General features: G+C 35.1%; 2 long non-coding RNA genes across 2 annotated transcripts; one reads left to right on the top strand and one right to left on the bottom strand.

The window, feature by feature from the left end:
- Nucleotides 1–543: 543 nt before the first annotated feature.
- LOC110438144 (uncharacterized) lies at nucleotides 544–7,916 on the top strand. Its single transcript, XR_012394990.1, has 3 exons — nucleotides 544–3,015; nucleotides 6,298–6,483; nucleotides 7,167–7,916. It is a non-coding gene; the product is annotated as an uncharacterized lncRNA (long non-coding RNA).
- Nucleotides 7,917–15,322: 7,406 nt separating this feature from the next.
- LOC137488496 (uncharacterized) lies at nucleotides 15,323–18,357 on the bottom strand. The gene is made up of 7 exons (XR_011007551.2): nucleotides 18,252–18,357; nucleotides 18,040–18,147; nucleotides 17,149–17,223; nucleotides 16,974–17,028; nucleotides 16,799–16,874; nucleotides 16,548–16,724; nucleotides 15,323–16,213 (listed from the first exon to the last, which is right to left on the bottom strand). It is a non-coding gene; the product is annotated as an uncharacterized lncRNA (long non-coding RNA).
- Nucleotides 18,358–23,564: the final 5,207 nt, after the last annotated feature.

Raw genomic sequence — 23,564 nt, 5'->3', positions numbered from 1 at the left:
TGTACTTAATGGATGATAATAATGGTGAATTGACGGATGTATGGATTTTTTGTCAGTGAATGGCATGTTGTTGTTGTTTTTTTGTTTGTTTGTTTTTTACTTTTTAAGAGGTTGTTTTATTTCTTTTTTGATAATTAAACTAAAATGTTTAATGAACTTGTGTCTGTGTTCCAAATTGATTAATATCACTAATTATTGCTAATCAGTTATCTTTATTATAAATATGTGATATTTGAACAGTATTTACCAGGCAAAAATTTTATTTCTCAAAATCTTTTTAATTTAAATTATTTTAGGCAATAATTTTAGCAACTAAATCACAGTATAAAATAGTACGGATTAAAACATTTTCTAAGTAGTGCAATTTTAAATTGCCAGTAAAAAGAACAAAAACCCATAATTTGTCTACTGATATTTAAGCATTTGTATCCATTAGAATGCTGATTTACCCATTACATTAATGAAACTTGTAACTACGTTTAATTTATTCTTTATTCTAAACACCAGTAGCATAAAGTAGAATAATCCTTTAAGCTAAACGAGCAGCTTATTTAATATGTTAATCTAATTGGCCAACGCATTTGACCAGAAATAAAACCTTTGACCAATAAAAAACCTTTTGCCACGCCCCTACCGGAAAAAACCTTTGACCAATAAAAAACATTTTACTCCGCCCCTACCTTTTGCCACGCCCATTGCTCCACACTGCAGTTACCCATACTAGTCTCTTTGAGACAATTCATTACCCTAAAAGTTTACTTTATAATTTTAATATCTGTTGACATTTTGTTGCATGTAAGCATTCGGTGAGTCTAATTTGCACTGTAAAAGAGTAACTTAGATTAGTTTAATCTAGGAGGTCTTGTTTATTGTTATGCGTTTTATTTTTTTATTTTTGAATGACAGAATTTAATTTCAAGAAAATAGATTTTATTTCCCTTAATGTCAGAGGCCTAAGAGATATTGATAAAAGAAAGGCACTTTTTCTTTTCATTAAAGAAAGAGAAGCTCAAATTATTATATTTCAAGAAACCCATTCCTGTGATAATGATGTAGTTTTGGAAATGGCAGTGGGGAAATTCGGCATACTTTTGTCACGGAACAAATCATTCTGCAGGGATCGCTATTTTCTTAAATAAGTTTAAGGGAGAAATTGTGGAAACCTAGTATTCTGGAGAAGGGAGATGGATAATAATGATTTTAAATTTGGACAATACGAAATTTATCATTTGCTATGTTTACGGACATAATAATAACTTAAATTTAGACATGTTCAAAAAAATTAGTCTGTTAGTAGACCTACAAGAAAAATACACAAAAATGCCTATTTACTGATTGGAGGTGATTTTAACGAAGCTCCAAGTGTATCCCTAGACAGGTTTCCTCCAAAGAACAGTCCATCCAAAGTTTTTGATTTGCTGTTTGATAATTTAAAGATTACTGATGTCTGGCGTTTTTTACATCCATACCATAAAGAATATACATGGACGATCACGACAATCACGAATTGATTTTTGGCTTTTATCTACTAATGCAGTGCAGTTTGTATCAGACACCTTAATTGCATATTCACCTTTATCAGATCATAGATTAATCTCAATCTCTTTGAAGGGAAATATAGATAATTGCATAAAAATTCAGAGGCTATTGGAAATGTAATAATAGGTTTTTATCAGATAAACAGTTCATAGACTCTGTTAAATAACTGCTTCTATTTTGGATAATGCATCCATGAGCTATATTCAAAGATGGGAATTTTTTTAATTCAAAGTTAGACAATTAGCGATGCATCGAGGGAAAGAACTTAAAGCAGAAAATTCTAAAAGATGTCAAGAAATTATCAGTGAGCTTGACAAGCTATTATCTAAATAATCCCTTAACACAGAGGAAGAAACCTATTTATCTAAATTCAGAAATGAAATGGATGAATGTTATCTAGATCTAGCAAAGGGTGCATTTATAAGATCGCGGGCTAAATGGTTAGAAAAGGGAGAGAAAAATACCAGTTATTTTTTTGCATTGGAAAAAAGAAATATAAAAAAAATTGTATTTCGGCTTTAACAATTGATGGCAATATAAACTAATAAAATAAAAATCCCAGTCAAATTAATAAATTTGTATATTCTTTTTATAACAAATTATACTGTTCTGAATATAATGATAAATTAGCAAATTTGTTTTTACAGGAAATCAAACCGTCAATTTCTAATGAATTCAAATTAACTTGTGATAACAAACTTTTTTTAAACGAACTTACCAAAGCAATGCTGGCTATGAAGAAGGGTAAATCCCCAGGCTAAAATGGGCTAACTATTGAGTTTTATGCATATTTTTGAGATCTGATCAAGTCACCTCTATTTAGAATGTAAAATGAATGTATTAGTAAAGAGGAAGTACGTCTATGAAACAGGGTAATACCTAAACCAGGTAAAGATCGTCTATGCCTTGATAACTGGAGACCAATCACTTTGCTAAATCTAGATTACAAAATTTTATCATTAGCTCTTGCAAAAAGATTGAAATCAGGATTAGCGGAAATAATTAATGAAACTCGAACTGGATTTCGAGTGCCTAAAAGACATAAATTGTAATATCCGGCTAATTTTGGACCTCATAGATTATGCACACCACATTAAATCTGATGCCATTATATTATTCTTAGATTTCTACAAAGCTTTTGACACTATCGAACATACATTTTTATTTTCTGCCCTAGAATTGATTGGATTTGGAGAGAAATTCATAAAAATGGTTAATACCTAATGGGTTATAAAAAAAAATTACCCCCCTCACAGTTGTCATGAAGGGTAATATTAGCTGTATTAACCAAAATCATTTTTTTTTTTTTGTATCAGGCTGTAAACACCTTTTTTTTCTGCTGTAAAGTTGGCCATTCTAGTGGGCTCAATTGAAATTTGCTCTATTTTGGAGCCAGGAGCGGCCAGGACTAGCGGAATTTCGGATGAATTGCAGTTTTAGTTACTTCCGTATTGGCTTCCTGAGGGAGAGCCACAAGTACGGCAGGCACTTTTTTCCAGGGGTTTCAGTACAGCGTAACCGCTACTACGTCATCGGGTGGGCGTGGCCTATCTGTGAATTTGCATAGGTCACGGATCATGCGCAGATTGTGAAAACAGCCGTTTGATTCAGATACCTGTACGTATTGCAGGGGTTTCGTGTCAAATGCCTTTTATATGCAGTACTAAATAGCTGTCCTGATCGCAGGTGTTTCATGTGAAGTCAGTGAATGTTATATTAAAAAAATTAACTTAAGATACCTCTCAGATTACATTAATACTGTTATAACTTAAGATACCTGTCCCGATCCCACGGCTTTTGTGCCAAAAACTTTATATATTATATACATTAACATCAGATACCTGTCCTGATCCCAGGTGTTTCATGTATGATCACTTTTATATACATTAACATCAGATACCTGTCCTGATCTCAGGGGTTTCATGTATGATCACTTTTATATTATATACAGTAACATCAAATACCTGTCCTGATCTCAGGGGTTTCATGTATGATCACTTTTATATATATTAACATCAGATACCTGTCCTGATCCCAGGGGTTTCATGTATGATCACTTTTATATATGTTAACATCAAATACCTGTCCTGATCCCAGGGGTTTTATGTATGATCACTTTTATATTATATACAGTAACATCAGATACCTGTCCTGATCTCAGGTGTTTCATGTATGATCACTTTTATATTATATACATTAACATCAGATACCTGTCCTGATCCCAGGGGTTTAATGTATGATCACTTTTATATTATATACATTAACATCAGATACCTGTCCTGATCCCAGGTGTTTCATGTATGATCACTTTTATATTATATACAGTAACATCAAATACCTGTCTTGATCCCAGGGGTTTCATGTATGATCACTTTTATATATATTAACATCAGATACCTGTCCTGATCCCAGGGGTTTCATGTATGATCACTTTTATATTATATACAGTAACATCAGATACCTGTCCTGATCCCAGGTGTTTCATGTATGATCACTTTTATATTATATACAGTAACATCAGATACCTGTCCTGATCCCAGGTGTTTCATGTATGATCACTTTTATATATATTAACATCAGATACCTGTCCTGATCCCAGGTGTTTCATGTATGATCACTTTTATATTATATACAGTAACATCAAATACCTGTCCTGATCCCAGGTGTTTCATGTATGATCACTTTTATATATATTAACATCAGATACCTGTCCTGATCCCAGGTGTTTCATGTATGATCACTTTTATATATGTTAACATCAAATACCTGTCCTGATCCCAGGGGTTTCATGTATGATCACTTTTATATTATATACAGTAACATCAAATACCTGTCCTGATCCCAGGTGTTTCATGTATGATCACTTTTATATTATATACAGTAACATCAGATACCTGTCCTGATCCCAGGTGTTTCATGTATGATCACTTTTATATATATTAACATCAGATACCTGTCCTGATCCCAGGGGTTTCATGTATGATCACTTTTATATTATATACAGTAACATCAGATACCTGTCCTGATCCCAGGTGTTTCATGTATGATCACTTTTATATATATTAACATCAGATACCTGTCCTGATCCCAGGGGTTTCATGTATGATCACTTTTATATATATTAACATCAGATACCTGTCCTGATCCCAGGGGTTTCATGTATGATCACTTTTATATATATTAACATCAAATACCTGTCCTGATCTCAGGTGTTTCATGTATGATCACTTTTATATATATTAACATCAGATACCTGTCCTGATCTCAGGGGTTTCATGTATGATCACTTTTATATTATATACAGTAACATCAGATACCTGTCCTGATCCCAGGTGTTTCATGTATGATCACTTTTATATATATTAACATCAGATACCTGTCCTGATCCCAGGGGTTTCATGTATGATCACTTTTATATTAGTTAACATCAGATACCTGTCCTGATCCCAGGTGTTTCATGTATGATCACTTTTATATATATTAACATCAGATACCTGTCCTGATCTCAGGGGTTTTATGTATGATCACTTTTATATATATTAACATCAAATACCTGTCCTGATCCCAGGGGTTTTATGTATGATCACTTTTATATTATATACAGTAACATCAGATACCTGTCCTGATCTCAGGTGTTTCATGTATGATCACTTTTATATATATTAACATCAGATACCTGTCCTGATCCCAGGGGTTTTATGTATGATTACTTTTATATTAGTTAACATCAGATACCTGTCCTGATCCCAGGTGTTTCATGTATGATCACTTTTATATATATTAACATCAGATACCTGTCCTGATCCCAGGGGTTTCATGTATGATCACTTTTATATATATTAACATCAAATACCTGTCCTGATCTCAGGTGTTTCATGTATGATCACTTTTATATTATATACAGTAACATCAAATACCTGTCCTGATCCCAGGTGTTTCATGTATGATCACTTTTATATATATTAACATCAGATACCTGTCCTGATCTCAGGGGTTTCATGTATGATCACTTTTATATATATTAACATCAAATACCTGTCCTGATCCCAGGGGTTTTATGTATGATCACTTTTATATATATTAACATCAAATACCTGTCCTGATCCCAGGTGTTTCATGTATGATCACTTTTATATTATATACAGTAACATCAAATACCTGTCCTGATCCCAGGGGTTTCATGTATGATCACTTTTATATTAGTTAACATCAGATACCTGTCCTGATCCCAGTTGTTTTGTGTATGATGACTTTAAATAAAAATAGAAAATAAATATGAGTTATGTTAATTAACTAAGATCGAGAAAGAAAAATTAACCACGATTTATTACAGAAAATGTGGTATTTATTTGTTTAAACATGACTGAATACCATATTTTAAACTACAAAAACACGGTTAATCTTACCACAACCATTATTATTTGGTTTAAAATGGAAGTACAAAAGCCCAGAGACAGTAAAACGGAGTAAAACGAGGTCAGCCGTTTTTGCTAATGAAATCTTTAAAATATAACATTATAAAAACAAAAAAATAACCTGTATGATTGTTTTTTCCCTCGTTATCCACCGCGGTAGGTTCTTTATCCATAATCATCCTGTTTGAAATGACCGCGCTAAAAAAGAACCTGTACTGCGCATGATCGGTGACCTCTCAGTATTGTTTTTTTTATTAAGGGGGCGTTTCCCAAACACCGACCGAGCCACGCCCATTTTACGTCGTGGTAATGAAACCCCTGGAATTTAGTGCATGCCCCACAGGCACACCCGTCTGCTGCCCGCAGATCGGGGCGGGGCTGAATATGGGGCGGGGCTGCACATTCAGCCCCGCCCATAAGTAGGCGGGACTGAACATGTCGCTCCGCCTACAAGTCTTTCATTGGTTCACGGAAACATATTGACGTTGATGTAATGTATGCTTTCGATTCCGGTTTTCATCTCTGCATGGTACGTACACGTCTTCTGTCATGTAAATGGTTAAATTATAGTGCAGTACACCTCACGAGCTACGTATTATGTGTAATTTATTTAATTAAAGGCCTTTAAGGAGATATGAAGTTTTAAAGCCTTTAAAAAAATGTTTTCTGTGTGTTTTCCAGGTTGATCGTACAGTTGGTAATCTTATTCACTTAAAAGAATAATGTAAACTTTAAAGAGTTTGAGCAACACGGTCCATCACATGAAGTTTAATGATATCAAAGATAACAAAATAGAATATTTCTTTGTGACATGTTCTTTAATTTATATACACTGGTAATGTTAATGCTAAATATGTACAATATAAAACTTGATTTTTAACTTACTGATCTATACTACATTCTGTTTGCAGATCATTGGCATTGATATATATTCATCACTATGATTCTTGTGGAGCATATTCTCTCTTTTTATTTTACCTCAGTTCTTTCTCTCTTTTTGTTTTAATAGATTTTTGCTTTTAATTTTTTTTATATATTTATTTACACCATGTTCCCTTTTTTTTGTTTACTTTATAACCAATGCATGAAACTGATGCAAAGGGGAATGTGAGGATGGGCATGCCTAGTACAAACATATTTAATTCTTTGAGTTTAACTTTAATATACTGTATGTTAAGCGACATGTTGATGATTGTTGGTTATTTTGTACAGATGCCGCCTGAGATCCTGCAGTGTATCCTACAGAGAGTTGTCACACAGGATGGTGATGAGACATTTCTGCAACTCTCACTGAAATCCAGGACCTGCTGAGCCATTGTCATTCATTTATTCATTTTCTTGTCGGCTTAGTCCCTTTATTAATCCGGGGTTGCCACAGTGGAATGAACCGCCAACTTATCCAGCAAGTTTTTACGCAGCGGATGCCATTCCAACTCCGTTAGTTTTAAAAACTTTGAATTATGGTTGTGTCTTGCTTAAATAAGTACTTGATTTTTTTTTAGGTGTCATCAATCAGAGTGCCATATACTTTGACAAAGTGCTTTGTCTGTGGGGTATGGCGAGAGGGGGGTCCTGCAAGCATTCTGTTCAACAAATGACTTCCCAATATATTGCTCAGCAGATTGTTACTTTAATGCTGTAGTGGAATTTCCCTGTAAAAAATATATAATTGTTTTTATGTTTATTAAAGGTAATAATAATCACAAACTGCTGTATCTTAAATTATTATTATTATTTTCTATAAATTGTCAGTCTTCCTTTTGTGCATGTGTGCATGTGCATACACAGATGTTCTGTAGGTGAGACATCTGACATCTAAAAAAACACAGATCTGCCAGATTTTTACTTGAACCGAGAAAGAGGGACTTTCAACTAAGTGTCTTGCTTTGTGTTGGTGTTTTTACTGAAGATGAAGTTGGTATGTATTTATCAGCATTTGTCAAATAAAAAATTCAGAAGTTTACACGAGTGCTGCACTTATTAATGTCAAATTTATTTTCATTAATTTGTGTCCTGATAGATAAGTAATAAATAAAACTGGCCATTTGTGCCACCCTATTAATATAATATTAAGTGTATTTAATATTCTAATTAAATGAAATAGAATAACAATGTTGTATGTGACTCTTAATAACCAAACAAAATCATTATAAATTTTTTTTAAAGATCTACAGTGCAGAAATGGATCCAGAAGGGTTGTTAGAAAGTGGTATTAAAGTATTTACCCTGTATTTACAAATAATACAAAAATAAAACCAAGAAGACTGCATTTTAATTCAGTATTATTAGATTATGAAATTATTTGTAACATTAATTAAAATGTAGAACAGATATTAAAACCACCCAGTAGGTGGCAGCAGAGCACTGTCTTCATTCAAATGGAGAAACTGAACAAAACTTTAATGGATCAGTAAATAATAAATAATGAAATTGATTGTATCCATAGATGACTCACCATGTAATATGAAAAAAATAATTAAAAAAATTTACTCATGCTGGAACATTTACATATAACAGAAAATATACATTTATATTCATAGCAGCATCAAGGTAAAAATAAATCCATCTGATTTAATAAGTAAAAAGGTTACAAACATATACTTCCCTTAATAAATAATAGCTTATCCCTGCTCTTAATAAAACTCAAAGCAGTGCAGTATTAAAAGAGAAACAATTGGACACATGCCCAATATTTTTAATAGCCTTAAATCAAAGTATAATTTTAATATTTTTAATTGTAAATTTTCCAGAGAACTCTCCCATTCAAAGTTAAATTTCAAATTAAACTGAACTAAAAATACTGCATTTTTATTTATTTATTTTTTCAGACTCAACCTTTATTTGTTGTAAATATGCAATATGCATTTGCATTTTGAAGCAAAATAATAAACCATTAAAATATCAAAATTAAAATCACTGCATTTCTGAAGTGACACCATTGTGAAAAGAGTCTTTTGAGTCTTTTGTGATATTTTTTAGCAGGAGAAATACCATTATGAAATTCACATAATTGTTGACATAATTAACATATTAAAAAACTCAGCAAGAATGTTCACTTTTGTGTATTTTTGTGTTTATTAACAATAAAAACAATATTTAAGAAGTTGTAAATGCATTTCCTGTTTACTGACATCACGTAGTGGGCTTTCCACTAACCAATGAAATTACAGGTGGGCGTGGCTGAATGTGCAGCCCCGCCCCCACATTCATCCCCACCCAGATCTGCTAATATGGCAAGCCATTTTAACATTTACTACTTTGTTTTGACTATCCATAAATATATTTAGAGATATCTCTAATTATATTTTGACTAGTCATAATTATAATTCGACTAGTCAGAATGACAATTAGAGATATCTGCAATTACAATTGTACTAGTACGAAATCATATTGGAGAAATCTGCAAATATATTATGACTAGTCATAGTCCTCCATTGACTTCCATTGAAAAATATTTGCAGATATCTCTAAATGAGTTTTGACTAGTCACAATTATAATTAGAGATATCTCTAAATGAATTTCAACTAGTCACAATTGTAATTAGAGATATCTCTAACTGAGTTTCTACTAGTCATAATACATTTAGAGATATCTTTAATTTGTCATGTTTAGAGATATCTACAAATATATTTGAAGATATCTCTAATTGATTTACTACTAGTCGAATTACAATTGTAGATATCTTGAATTGGATTTTTGACTAGTCAAAACTCGTTAAAAGATATCCGCAATGTAAGTAGAGATATCTCGTTTAAAGTTTTGACTAGGAGGATCATTCTTTGGAGATATCTGCATTGAGCTTTGTGACTAGAAAGAATATAATTGTAGATATCTTTAATTAACATTGTGACTAGTCAAAACTTTTTTGTAGATATCTGTATAGTATATTCAAATCACCTGCTTTGCTTAACCCCGCCTAAATTATTACGCATTTGGTATTTGAGCGCGCCAATAGGCCTTTTTCACACTTCCTGGTTACGGTGTTAGCGAAACAGCGTCCCAACAACATACGGTTTCAATTTTTCAGCCGCATTTCCACTATCAGGCCAGTGCGAGCCAGGGCTTATATCGGGCCAGGCCGGGCCAATCGCCCGGAAGGTTGAGCAGTGAGGCCGAAATCATGTCGCGTTTCCACTGTGGGGCTAGTAGCTGGCAGCGCGTCATTCAAACCCCGCCCCCAAAACATCCCCCGAATCGAACGTCACTCAAACCGCCCACTTCAGCGAGAATCATGCAGATAAAGCACACCAACACATCATCACGAAACTATTAAAATTAGGACAACCAAAACAAACAAATTACACGTTACTGTACAGCAGTACAACGCATGTCTATACGCACATGCCTGTGTGTTTTCATTCATCATATTCATTTACTCGCCGACCGACTGGCATCGAAATCCAGTGGTCTTGCCACCAACGGAGGGACCCGGAGCACAGGGAGCGCACACATCCATAATATAACACCACATATATAAATTTCTCCGTTAATAACTCGATATAAAATGTATTTTATAACATCTTCTAGACAGAATCTGTCCAACATTCATCCCAAATGCTCCGGAGAGAACTGAAACATGATTTTTTCCCCCCTATAGGCTTTATGACACTTAATAGGTGATTTAAAGATGTTGCTTATTATATCTTAAGTAAAGGAAAGTGTTCAGTGTTTCAGCACATAAGAGCAGCACGTAATAAAATATAGCCTATATTTCGTTGCGCTCAGCAGCAATGCACTAATAAAGCTCTTTATGTATTTAAAATTTCCTTTTTTAATTTTACCACGTCATATAAAAACATACACACTTGTTTGAGGACACAGAACACATTTTGAACTTGCAGTTTTTCCCGTCAAAAAAGTGCTGCGCGGCTGCAGACAGAAAAAAAGGTCGCCTATTTCTGCTTTCACTCACCCCGAAAATGCTCTATTTTCATGATTGGATTAACTTCATCGTATCCAAATACTTTATAAATAATATTTAAAACATTTTCCGGTGTTTATTTATTTTTATTTTTTTTAGAAAATATCTAAAATCTTTTTTTCAAAGAGGCTTTTGAAAAATGAAAGTTTAATATAAATTTGAAACAGTTTGATATAGTACCTATTTTTTATAGCTATAGCTTTTGTTAGTTTTATATTGGTTTATTTATTTAATGTGATTTTATTATAGGCCTATCTAATATTTGTAATTCTTTAAATTATTTCAATATAGGGCTATTTTATCTAGATATGACACTATTGTTTTGAGCCTACAAAAGTGGACATGAAATTTGTAAAGTTTAATGTCCTACTGTTGTATTCATATAGTGTATTATCTCGAAAATAAATTAAAACAATAAAAATAAAAGAAAAAATCCGCTCGCGGCATCAACAGAGCTATGAATGGAGCGCTCTTTTTTTCGGTCTCACACACATACACAGGCATCTAAACGCGCAAAAACACACTTACAGTATTAAACTTGACAAAACCTCTTGAAAACCTTTACTGTCTGCTGTGTCTTTAATATGGTGTAAAGATTATTATGCGTTATTGAAACATCAAAGATGCAGCAAAGAAAGATCATTTTATGCAACAGCCTACATTTAAAAGAGAAACTTAAGGGCGATCATATGCAAAAAAGACCCCAGCCTATAATTTGTTCCAGATGTTTTCTTTCCCTTATTTATTTATGTGTTTGGCGCATGTACTCGAGTGCGATCGGAAAACTGTGCCCGCCTCTCCTTTCACTCCGCCCCGAAGCCCCGGCTGGCCCTCCTTGGCCCAAGGTATTCGGCGGGCCGAAAAAGGCTGGCCGTTGGCCCCGAGAAAGCCCCGCTTTGGCCCGATTAGGCCCCGGAAGTGACAGTGGAAACGCCACTGGCCTTGGCTCGCCCTGGCTCGCTCGCTTTAGGCGCGATAGTGGAAACGCCACTGGCCTTGGCTCGCCCTGGCTCGCTCGCTTTAGGCGCGATAGTGGAAACGCGGCTAGTGAGGCCGAAATCATGTCGCGTTTCCACTGTGGGGCTAGTAGCTGGCAGCGCGTCATTCAAACCCCGCCCCCAAAACATCCCCCGAATCGAACGTCACTCAAACCGCCCACTTCAGCGAGAATCATGCAGATAAAGCACACCAACACATCATCACGAAACTATTAAAATTAGGACAACCAAAACAAACAAATTACACGTTACTGTACAGCAGTACAACGCATGTCTATACGCACATGCCTGTGTGTTTTCATTCATCATATTCATTTACTCGCCGACCGACTGGCATCGAAATCCAGTGGTCTTGCCACCAACGGAGGGACCCGGAGCACAGGGAGCGCACACATCCATAATATAACACCACATATATAAATTTCTCCGTTAATAACTCGATATAAAATGTATTTTATAACATCTTCTAGACAGAATCTGTCCAACATTCATCCCAAATGCTCCGGAGAGAACTGAAACATGATTTTTTCCCCCCTATAGGCTTTATGACACTTAATAGGTGATTTAAAGATGTTGCTTATTATATCTTAAGTAAAGGAAAGTGTTCAGTGTTTCAGCACATAAGAGCAGCACGTAATAAAATATAGCCTATATTTCGTTGCGCTCAGCAGCAATGCACTAATAAAGCTCTTTATGTATTTAAAATTTCCTTTTTTAATTTTACCACGTCATATAAAAACATACACACTTGTTTGAGGACACAGAACACATTTTGAACTTGCAGTTTTTCCCGTCAAAAAAGTGCTGCGCGGCTGCAGACAGAAAAAAAGGTCGCCTATTTCTGCTTTCACTCACCCCGAAAATGCTCTATTTTCATGATTGGATTAACTTCATCGTATCCAAATACTTTATAAATAATATTTAAAACATTTTCCGGTGTTTATTTATTTTTATTTTTTTTAGAAAATATCTAAAATCTTTTTTTCAAAGAGGCTTTTGAAAAATGAAAGTTTAATATAAATTTGAAACAGTTTGATATAGTACCTATTTTTTATAGCTATAGCTTTTGTTAGTTTTATATTGGTTTATTTATTTAATGTGATTTTATTATAGGCCTATCTAATATTTGTAATTCTTTAAATTATTTCAATATAGGGCTATTTTATCTAGATATGACACTATTGTTTTGAGCCTACAAAAGTGGACATGAAATTTGTAAAGTTTAATGTCCTACTGTTGTATTCATATAGTGTATTATCTCGAAAATAAATTAAAACAATAAAAATAAAAGAAAAAATCCGCTCGCGGCATCAACAGAGCTATGAATGGAGCGCTCTTTTTTTCGGTCTCACACACATACACAGGCATCTAAACGCGCAAAAACACACTTACAGTATTAAACTTGACAAAACCTCTTGAAAACCTTTACTGTCTGCTGTGTCTTTAATATGGTGTAAAGATTATTATGCGTTATTGAAACATCAAAGATGCAGCAAAGAAAGATCATTTTATGCAACAGCCTACATTTAAAAGAGAAACTTAAGGGCGATCATATGCAAAAAAGACCCCAGCCTATAATTTGTTCCAGATGTTTTCTTTCCCTTATTTATTTATGTGTTTGGCGCATGTACTCGAGTGCGATCGGAAAACTGTGCCCGCCTCTCCTTTCACTCCGCCCCGAAGCCCCGGCTGGCCCTCCTTGGCCCAAGGTATTCGGCGGGCCGAAAAAGGCTGGCCGTTGGCCCCGAGAAAGCCCCGCTTTGGCCCGATTAGGCCCCGGAAGTGACAGTGGAAACGCCACTGGCCTTGGCTCGCCCTGGCTCGCTCGCTTTAGGCGCGATAGTGGAAACGCCACTGGCCTTGGCTCGCCCTGGCTCGCTCGCTTTAGGCGCGATAGTGGAAACGCGGCTAATGTGACGGACTAAGAAAGAATGGCAGGGTCATCTCATCGCTGTGATTGCTGCGTTCTCGGCTGCTCCAACTCAAGAAAACAACACCCTTACTTTAATGACCAAGATCTCCCGAAAGACGCGGGACAGAGAAAATCATGGATGACATTATTAGAGGGGTTGGATTTCGTTTCAAGTTATATGCGGGAGTACGTTCGTATGCTGTATGCACTTCAAAGCGGAGATTATCATGTTTTATTAAAGAGTGGTCTTAGTTTTATTTTAATGAGTAATTATAATAGAGACAAAACTCCAATTAAGCTATCTGCCTTCTACAAACAAGTGCTCATCATGGTCATTCAACTATAAGCATGATTTCTCCCCACTTTGTTGTTATTTTGGAATAATAGACAATTCATACTAACGCAAATTTCGCAAAAACGCAAAATTATTTGTTTAGTCAGTTATATAATAAAGATGGTATACTTTTCTTACAACGGAGTCCTTTTTCCTTACAAAATCTCAATAACCCAGCAAGTTTTCTACTGTTATTGGTTCAATTCCTTTAGAGACATCTTATTCATTCATGTTATTTAGATGTATTAATAAGACAATCCTTCTGATGCATTGTCTTTTGATATTACTCAATCTTATGTCGGCAAATTTTGTTTTACTAAATACCAAAAGTAATGATAGAGCTATTCATACTCTTTTCCAAAAAGAAATGATTACTGTACCTTATATCCAATTTTATGTCTTTATTAAAGGGTGAATTAAATAAGTTTGGCTGTTACCACAGAAATATCATGTTAGAAATAGAATTAAAGAAATGTCCTATAAACTTATCCACAGGTTTTATCCAGCAAAACATTGTTTGCAAAAAACTAAAAGTGGGATTGATGTAAATTGTATTTTTGTAAGGAAGAGGAGACAGTTTTACACTTATTTTGATATTGTACATAGTCAGCTTATGGGGCGAGGTGCAAAAATTTATTAATAACATTTTTTGTGTGTTCAAAACCTCTTTCATCATTATGGAAAAATGTACATTTGGGCTTGATTATCCTAATCTAGAGGAAAATAGTTTTATTTATTTAATTTGCTTATGTTGTTAACAAAATTTTAACAAAAATTCACTAATATGGAACCAGATTTTAAGGGATTGATGACTGAAATATGCTTGTATAATACCAGGATCAACTCTCTAAACAAGAAAACTCGACCCACTTTAAAATGTGTGAACTCTACAATGTATTTCATTATTGTTATATTACATTTTGTATTTTATTTACACTCTCAGAAAAAAAGGTACAAAATTGTACCTTTTAGGGTACAAATGGCCCGTCACTGGGGTGGTACCCTTAAGGGTACAAACTTGTACCTCTATTTAAAGGTACAAAATTGTACCTTCTACATTTGTACCCTTTAAGGGACAATTTTGTACCCTAGACACTGAAGGTACAAAAATATACCTTTTTATATTATGTAGTATTTTCAGGGTACTGACCCAGGCGTTTTGATCCTTTGGTGACTGCATGCACAAATAAATAAATCAAATATTTTGGTTCACAGATGTCCATTTTTATTTATTAATGTAGAAATATTTCATTACAACTCACAACTGAATGTGTTAAGAAATAAAATTAAACAGCAAGTATAAAGCAGACATGTAAAGCAGTAAAAAGAACAATTTAGATAAGAAAAAAACTAAATAATCTACACTTAATACAAAGACCACAAGAATACTGTTTAAGATTTATAAACACATTACACAGGCTACATCAAGTACTGCACTTTATAAAGTCCAAAGTGTTTGTCTTTAGTCAGAATACTCGGTCATAATAAATAATTTGTCATCAAAATTTTCTCTGAATTTCAGAATGAAGGCAATGTTTCTCTATAAATTGCTTCAACAGTGCAGAAAACCAAATACATCAGTAGCCTCTTCCTCACCATCAGTAGATTACTCCTCATCATCCTCAAGTGGAGTTGTAATTTGTTGTAACACAATATGTGTTTATGCTTTTGATAAACATGACATGTAAAGCACTCATATCTGGAAAATGTTCTTTGATAGTCATTAGGATCACAAGTTATTTAAAAATTTGCTTTATGCATGAATGACAGCAGTGTGCTGGATTAACTTGATGATTGTGATTATCCCAAGAGCATGTAGAGAAACAAAAAACAAGGTTGATCACTCTGGTAGCTGGAGTGGGTCGAGGCTTGTCACCGTCCACCGTTCATTCAAAACATTCCACTGCAGAAACATCAAGGTGTTCTTCTAATAAGATGGATATGTCAAAAATGTATATTCGTCCACACCATTAGCCCGGCCAATCACAATTCCATCAACTCTGAAGACTGCCGTGCCTCGTCTTGTTAACACAGTTGTCCAGTCGGTGGCCTCCTCCTGTACTTGAACTGTTGGATGTGGTGAAGATGGTTCACTGTAAATGACAAAGCAATAATTACATTAATATCAGTCACTCTATCACTGATGAAGAGAAAAACATGCATAGAAAGTAAAATAATTAATATTCACTGATAAAAAAAAAAAAGTATCACAGATTAAAAGACTAATATAAATTTCATTCATTCATTAAATTTCTTTTTGGCTTAGTCCCTTTATTAATCTGGGGTCGCCACAGTGGAATGAACCACCAACTTATCCAGCATATGTTTTATGCAGCAGATACCCTTCTAGCTGCAACCCAGTATTACGAAACATCCAGACACACTTATTTACACACACATTTATACACTACAGACAAATAAGCTTACCAAATTCAGCTATAGCGCATATCTTTATACTTGTGGGGAAACCGGAGCACTTGGAGGAAACCTTCATGAACACTGGAACAATATGCAAACTCCTCACACAAATGCCAACTGACCCAGCCGAGGCTCGAACCAGCGACCTTCTTGCTGTAAGGTGACAGCACTACCCACCGCGTCATCCTAATATAAAGAATATCAATAATTATAAAATGCATTTATCACAGCATATACTGAACAGAAAACAACATACGCACCGGAGCACAACGAAATGTTGAAGTGTCTCGCTTAACAAGGCTGGCAACATGAGAAGTGCTGCTGTAAAATCAATTCCTGGAACATAAGATGTGGCATACAAACAAATATAAAGGTATCCATACAAAGCTAGAATTTAATAATATTAATCAAGTGGAGAAAGTTTAGAAAGAGTACCTTAGAGTCAGGTCCATAGCATTCTTCAGTTGATCTCTCATCTTTCGATGAAAACCTAGAAAATAATTTTAAACACGTGGGTGTACATTTATTGTTGTTTGTAAGTAAAAACCTACAAATTTAAAATAGTATGTAAGCCATTAAAACCATGGTATAGATAATGAGACATACTTACATCTTGTAACTGAGCCATGCTTTCATATGACATGCCCTCATTGGTCTGATGCTGTTAGGCTGCATTCTGTTGTTCCTGAAAGACAATTGGAAACTTCAAAAACTTCTGGAAAGCAATAAGATAAAGCAATAACTATTTATTTATTTTGAGATATTAATAAAATAGGTAAAATAGCTCAAGGTAACAGTTTCAGAACAGATGAGACAAATTATTACATTAAAGAACAAAGTATAACTTAAAACGTCGATTTATACAATGTGGTATGTTAATAATTCTACATTAACATAAGTAAACCATTAAACGATAGTAAAGCACCAACAATTCTGGACATGAGAGTTTGTGGACACTCCTCAACATTAATGTAACTTAGACACTGAAACGAAGATATGTACAAGCATACACACGCCACGTTTGTAACTAGCCACGTTTACATAATCAGTCGCTTTGTCGGTGACAAATTTGTGATTTTTCTTCACAAAATGGTGGTGTAACTTATATAACCGTCTGAAATTACATTTCAGCGGTCAACCCTGGCTAGAAAAATGGCCTCTAAATATAAAACATTATCGATAATTACAAATTTCCAGTATTAATAACAAAAGGTTTTATATCAAGGTATATGAAGACTTTAGTCGCGCGAGCTCCGAGCCACACCGCACATTACGTTACTCACGGGTCACGGCCCGATTCCGGTGCACGGATACGGCAGCGTCGGCTCGCTTCTGCCGCCGCAACTGGCCCGAGTGTATTTTGCTATTTGGGTTGCGATTATATTCCGCCGTGGCAACACTTATTAATAAAGCAGTAACGTAAGATATAAGGCGCGAATACGTAACGTAGGCGACAAAGGGAACTTTTACACCGAGAAAACTAACAGCATATAGTACTCACCGTCTATAACGTTATGTCCCTCGGTGACTTCGATATCACATTGTATTAACTTCTTTAATAAGCTGCAGACATCTTAGCAAACTCCATCCTGCAGGCCAGCCCGGAGCACTTAAAGCGGGGGAAAGCCGAGACCCGAGAGTCAGACAAAATCAACAGAACACGGCTTCACATGTAAAAATGAGACTGAAAATATATCTTTAATACATTCTTACCTGAAAAGTGTGGACTCCAAAATAGACTTTTCTTTGAAAAGCGTGCGAAGTTCTGTGTAAACAGCCAGCATACTCGACCGACCGCCTCAGTAACAAACACTACTATAACGTCTCAACAAGCCAAATTCTTAAAGAGACAGCAACATCACCACCTGTATGAAGATGCTGTCACTCTGCATGGTTCTTATTCCACATCCCATATACTATAGGGTCTTAAACAGTAAGCAAAGACCAGTATTTACGTTTTTAATGGTTAAAGTTACATTCAATTATAAATTAAATTATTAACATTTTTGAGAAAAAAATGTAATTTAAATACATGAAAAAAAATTAATTATTAAAATATTTAATTCAATCAATTTATTTATTAAATTTTTAAATTATGTATTTTAGTATTAATGTTTAGTATTAATACATTTAAATTAGTGTTATAGTGTCTTGATCTTATCATGAGCTGAGGGTACAATTTTGTTCCTATAGGGAAACAAAATATATAATTGTACCTTTAAAGGTGACAAATTGGTCCTTTACGGTACAATTTTGTATCCAAATGTGCTATAAAAGGTACAAAAATGTACCTTTCAAACCTAAATCTGGACATTTGTACCTTTATAGCCCATTTGGGTACAAAATTGTACCCTAAGGACCAATATGGGACCTTTAAAGGTACAATTCTAAATTTTGTTCCCTTTAGGAACAAAATTGTACCCTCATTGTACCTTTTTTTCTGAGAGTGTATAATAACCCCCTGGCATGTACATTTTTGTATTGTAAAATGTTATTTGCTATTCTTCAAATAAATAATAAAAATGAATATTATCCACGAGTAGGAGCTAACGTGTTTTCAGACTTGAGAAAACCTTACGAGCATTAAACAACCTGTAATGAATAGGGCTCCTGCATTGCCCGATAGCAACTCGCCTGCACAACTAACTCATTCACTATATCTGACTCTGAATAAAAAGGAAGGAGGGGTTAGCACAGTATGCAGTCGGGACTACTGACATAAAACTCATCCTGCTGGATGTTAAATAGCCAGGTTAATCTTGCGTACGAATGGCTTGAATGAGCAGATCTTATGCTGTTGGCTGTGCACCTTACTGTAACCTGACGTTGCAAACGCTGCGTGTTTTCTGTACAAACTCTGCAAATCGGTATCATCTTTTAAATGCTGTTTTTTATTTAGGCAGTTTTACACATTCACCGAACAACATCTTCCTGTCCGAATTATGGCAAAGTTGACCGTGAGAAAGTCATCCGCTGTCCCGAGGCTGTCATGTCTCTGCGGCTCCTAGCGAATCCGGAAATATCGATACATTGCTTTGAAGGGCGCTTCCGGTGTTAAATTCCGCGCTGTGCGTGTGCTTCACACACGCAGCGCTCGCGCTCACTTCTTTGCGAAGTCTTGTTCTGCCCTGCAGACATTTCTGAGCGCTTACTTCTGTACCTCTCTGATCTCCTGTCGCCAACGCGAATTGTCCTTGACCTTGTTTTGCCTGCCGCCTGCCCAAATTATCTGCTTGTCTCTCCGATCTTGCACCTTGCTACCCTGACCCATGCCTGTTATACTGACCAACGATTGTATGCCGCCTGCCCATTGACCCTTTAAGCCTGTTGTTTATGTGAGTTCATCCATCAGCACCTACTGTGTGTTTGTTAACTGTGTTCAATAAACGTACTGCAAATGGATCCCTCATTGCCAGGCTTTCCGTTACAATTAGACCTCCCTGTTTATTTTTTGCCCAATTTTTGTTTAATGGAGACATTTTTTCAACACATTTCTAAACATAATAGTTTCGATTACTCATTTCTAATTACTGATTTATTTTATCTTTGCCATGAGGGCAATAATATTTCACTTGTTATTTTTTAAAACACTGCTATACAGCCTAAAGAGACATTGAAGGGCTGTAGGTGGACCAAACAAAATATATATTAAACATTATGTTTTTGAACCACACTATAGCTAAAACTCTCCCAAATTATGTTTAATACAATTAAATAAATTAGTCTTATTTTAAATTATTTTTTAAAGGTTTATCATTTAATCAAGACCGAAAGGTACAATTTTGGCAACACAAAGATTTTGTTGCCTATACAAAAATGGAACAAATTTCCTGCAAATACAAAAAGATGTCAGCAAATTAATTAGTGGTGCTGTGAGATCCAAATTTAATATCTTGTATGACTTCCATGAGCTTGAAGGACTGCATCCATGCGGTTGGGCAAGGATTTATACAATTCATTGATGAAATCATCAAGAAAAGCAAAAAAAGCAGTCTTGCATGCCTCCTAGAATTCATCGATATTCTTTGGTTTCTTCTTCTATGCTTCCTCTTTCATCCTACCCCACATATGCTCAATGATGTTTATGTTTGGTGACTGGGCTGGCCAATCCCGGAGCATCTTGATCTTGGCCTTGAGAAACTTTGATGTGGAGATAGATATATGTGATGGAGCACCATCCTGCTGCAGAATTTGGCCTCTTTTATGGTTGGGATTATAAGAGGTAGCTAGGATTTCCAAACTTAGCTGTTTTCTGGGTAAATCTCGGATCCATGCGGGCTTCAGTAGGTCTCCTATATTTGTGGCGACTGTGGTGTAATTTGAAAGAAGATTCATCGCCACATGGATTTTCAGTCTTTTGTTTAGTGCTGGCTTCTGGGCACTGATTTGGAGGCCATTTCGAGACAGAATCCGACAAACTGTTCTAGCTGACGCAGGGACTTCAGGTGACCAGGTCTCGTGGAGCTCATCTGCAATGGAAAATGGGCTGGCCTTGGATTTTCAAGCCAACAAATGGTCCTCTTGAGCAATTGTCTTGCAGGGTTGTGCTTGACCTGGGCTTGTCAAAGTCATCTCCAGTCACTTTTTTTTCTAATCTTTTTTTTTTATCCACTGTACTTGACGCTGAGACACATTGAAGGTGTCTGCCACATCAACAGTGGATGTGGTCTTTAGCCTCTTGATAATCAACACTGTAGTCTCAGGGCGAACCTTAAGCATGTTTGTAGAGATCTAGTTGCAGTTAATCCGATGGTCTTTTGTACTGGTGTTTTTTTTGTACACACTTGAAAACTAATTGGTCCATTATTAGTCACAGATGAAGCTCATATGCCAAGGCATCAACAATTATGTTGTTGCAAAAATGTACTCGATGGGCTTCACCAAACCGGGAATATTAGAATACTTTTTGACAATTTTGTTTTGCACTGAAACATTATGACACAAGCTGTTGGGAGTAAAATGAGCGATTTCTTGTAATAAAACAAATCTTGATTAGAAATATCTTTCAGCAACATTTAAGGTCAATTTGTACACAAGCTACAAGAGTTTTGCAGGGACTTTATTCTGGTGTATAATTATAGTGTAGAAAACTGTACAGCCTATTGGATAATTTTTTATTACTGTTGTTGTGTTGTATCACAGCAACCATATAACTACTACAACAGTTTAATTTAAGCACTTAACTATAGTATGGTTCAAAAACACTGTAGTATTTACTATAGCTTTTTTCATGTAAGTAGCTCACAGTATCTACCGCTTCAATCGCAGGAAAATATAATTTTGTTCAGTAGAAAACTCGGTCCTCTTTATAATATATCTATTTATTTGTCCTTTGTAATATCGTATAAATTGCAAAAATACAGACGTTCAGTTTTTTATGTCCTGTCCTCCTTTATTTCACATCACCAGAATCACATGATTGCAAACAACCTATTGGTGCATTCAGTTGTCATAAAAATTACAAAAAGTGATGCTCGTGCACCCAAACTTTTGCTAAAAAAAAGTGTTTCATCTTTTTTGCAAGCATTTGCCTTTTTACCAGTCATTAACAGATTATTAATATCTACTCAAAGAACATTTCACTCAGACTAGTTAGAATGTTTATTCAAGATATCTACAATTGCATTCTTCCTATAGTTACAAGACTGATTGCAGATATCTCCAAAGAAAGATCCACCTAGTCAAAAATCTGATTGAGATATCAAGTGCAGGTATCTTTAAATGAGATTTGACTAGTCAAAAATCCAGTTCAAGCAATCTAAAACTGTGATTCAACTAAGTCGATTATTTACACATATCTACAAATGTATTTGTGGATATCTTAAAAGTGACAATTTAAAGATATCTCCAATTGGATTGATTATAGTAAAAACCTAGTTAGAGATATCTTGAATTATATCTTGATCTCTCTAATTTAATTGTCACTAGTAATATTGTAATTAGAGATATCATTAATTCCAATTCTACCTAGTCAAAATTTATTAATAGATATGTAATTACAATTTCTATTAGTCAAAAATCTGTAGATGTTTACAATTATTTTTCAATGGAAGAATATGGCTAGTCATTTTAGGGTTGTAGATTTCTCTAATGTATATTATGACTATAAAATTAACATTGTATTTATATATTCAATGCATATTATGCCTAGTCGCAATCAAATAGAAGATATCCTAATTGCAATTGCGTCATAAATGTATCTTTGGGAAATTGATGTTGTACATTTCTGAATTTGCTTATTTTTGTTTAATTATGTGTATTGGCATGTAAAATCTTTACCTGACAAATATGTACCTGACATTTTATGTTCTACTGAAATCATTTAAATCTAGTAGATTTTAATAGAGGATTAACCTTCCTGATAAAGTCCGAGGCTCAGACACAGTCTCGCAGTTCAAAACTAAATTAAAGACCTATCTTTTTAGTAAAGCATACACTCAGTGCATCACTTAGCGGTATGATACATGAATGTGCTCCACACAGGTTTCTTCATCTCATTTATATACACTATGAACAGCAGCTACTCTAATTATTCTCTTTATTCTCTATTTCCAGCTGGGGATAATCTTCCCGAGGCCCTCAGACCACGCAGTGCCACTGATTTGATCCAAGACGAGCGACGAGATGATCCCAAGGTTTTGTAGACCAGGCCGTAGTACCTTGAGCAGCTGCTGTGGTGGTCATGGAGGAGTGGAGAGCATAAGCCTAATTTCTGTGACGCTCCATGGACAGACGAGTCTTCGCTGAGGCCCAGCTTCCAGCGTCCGGTGCTTAGAGACTGCAGCTCTGCACAAGACGCTTCGCCAGTGGAGAAATGGTCATACCTATCTGAGCCTGGTTCTCTCAAGGTTTTTTTTTTTCTTCACTTTTGCTAATTGGTGAAGTTTTTTTTCTCGCTACTAGATTGCATGGTTCGGGATCTGTAGAGCTATGCATCGATGGATTTGCTCTTCAGTGTTTGGACTCTCAGTAGTGATTATTAAACCACACTGAAATGAGCAAAACTGAACAGAACTTAACTTTAAA

Source organism: Danio rerio, chromosome 19 (assembly GCF_049306965.1).
Source record: "Danio rerio strain Tuebingen ecotype United States chromosome 19, GRCz12tu, whole genome shotgun sequence".
NCBI classification, from domain to species: domain Eukaryota; kingdom Metazoa; phylum Chordata; class Actinopteri; order Cypriniformes; family Danionidae; genus Danio; species Danio rerio.
The sequence above is the reverse complement of the archived record's forward strand: the minus strand, read 5'-3'. Positions and strand labels throughout refer to the sequence as shown.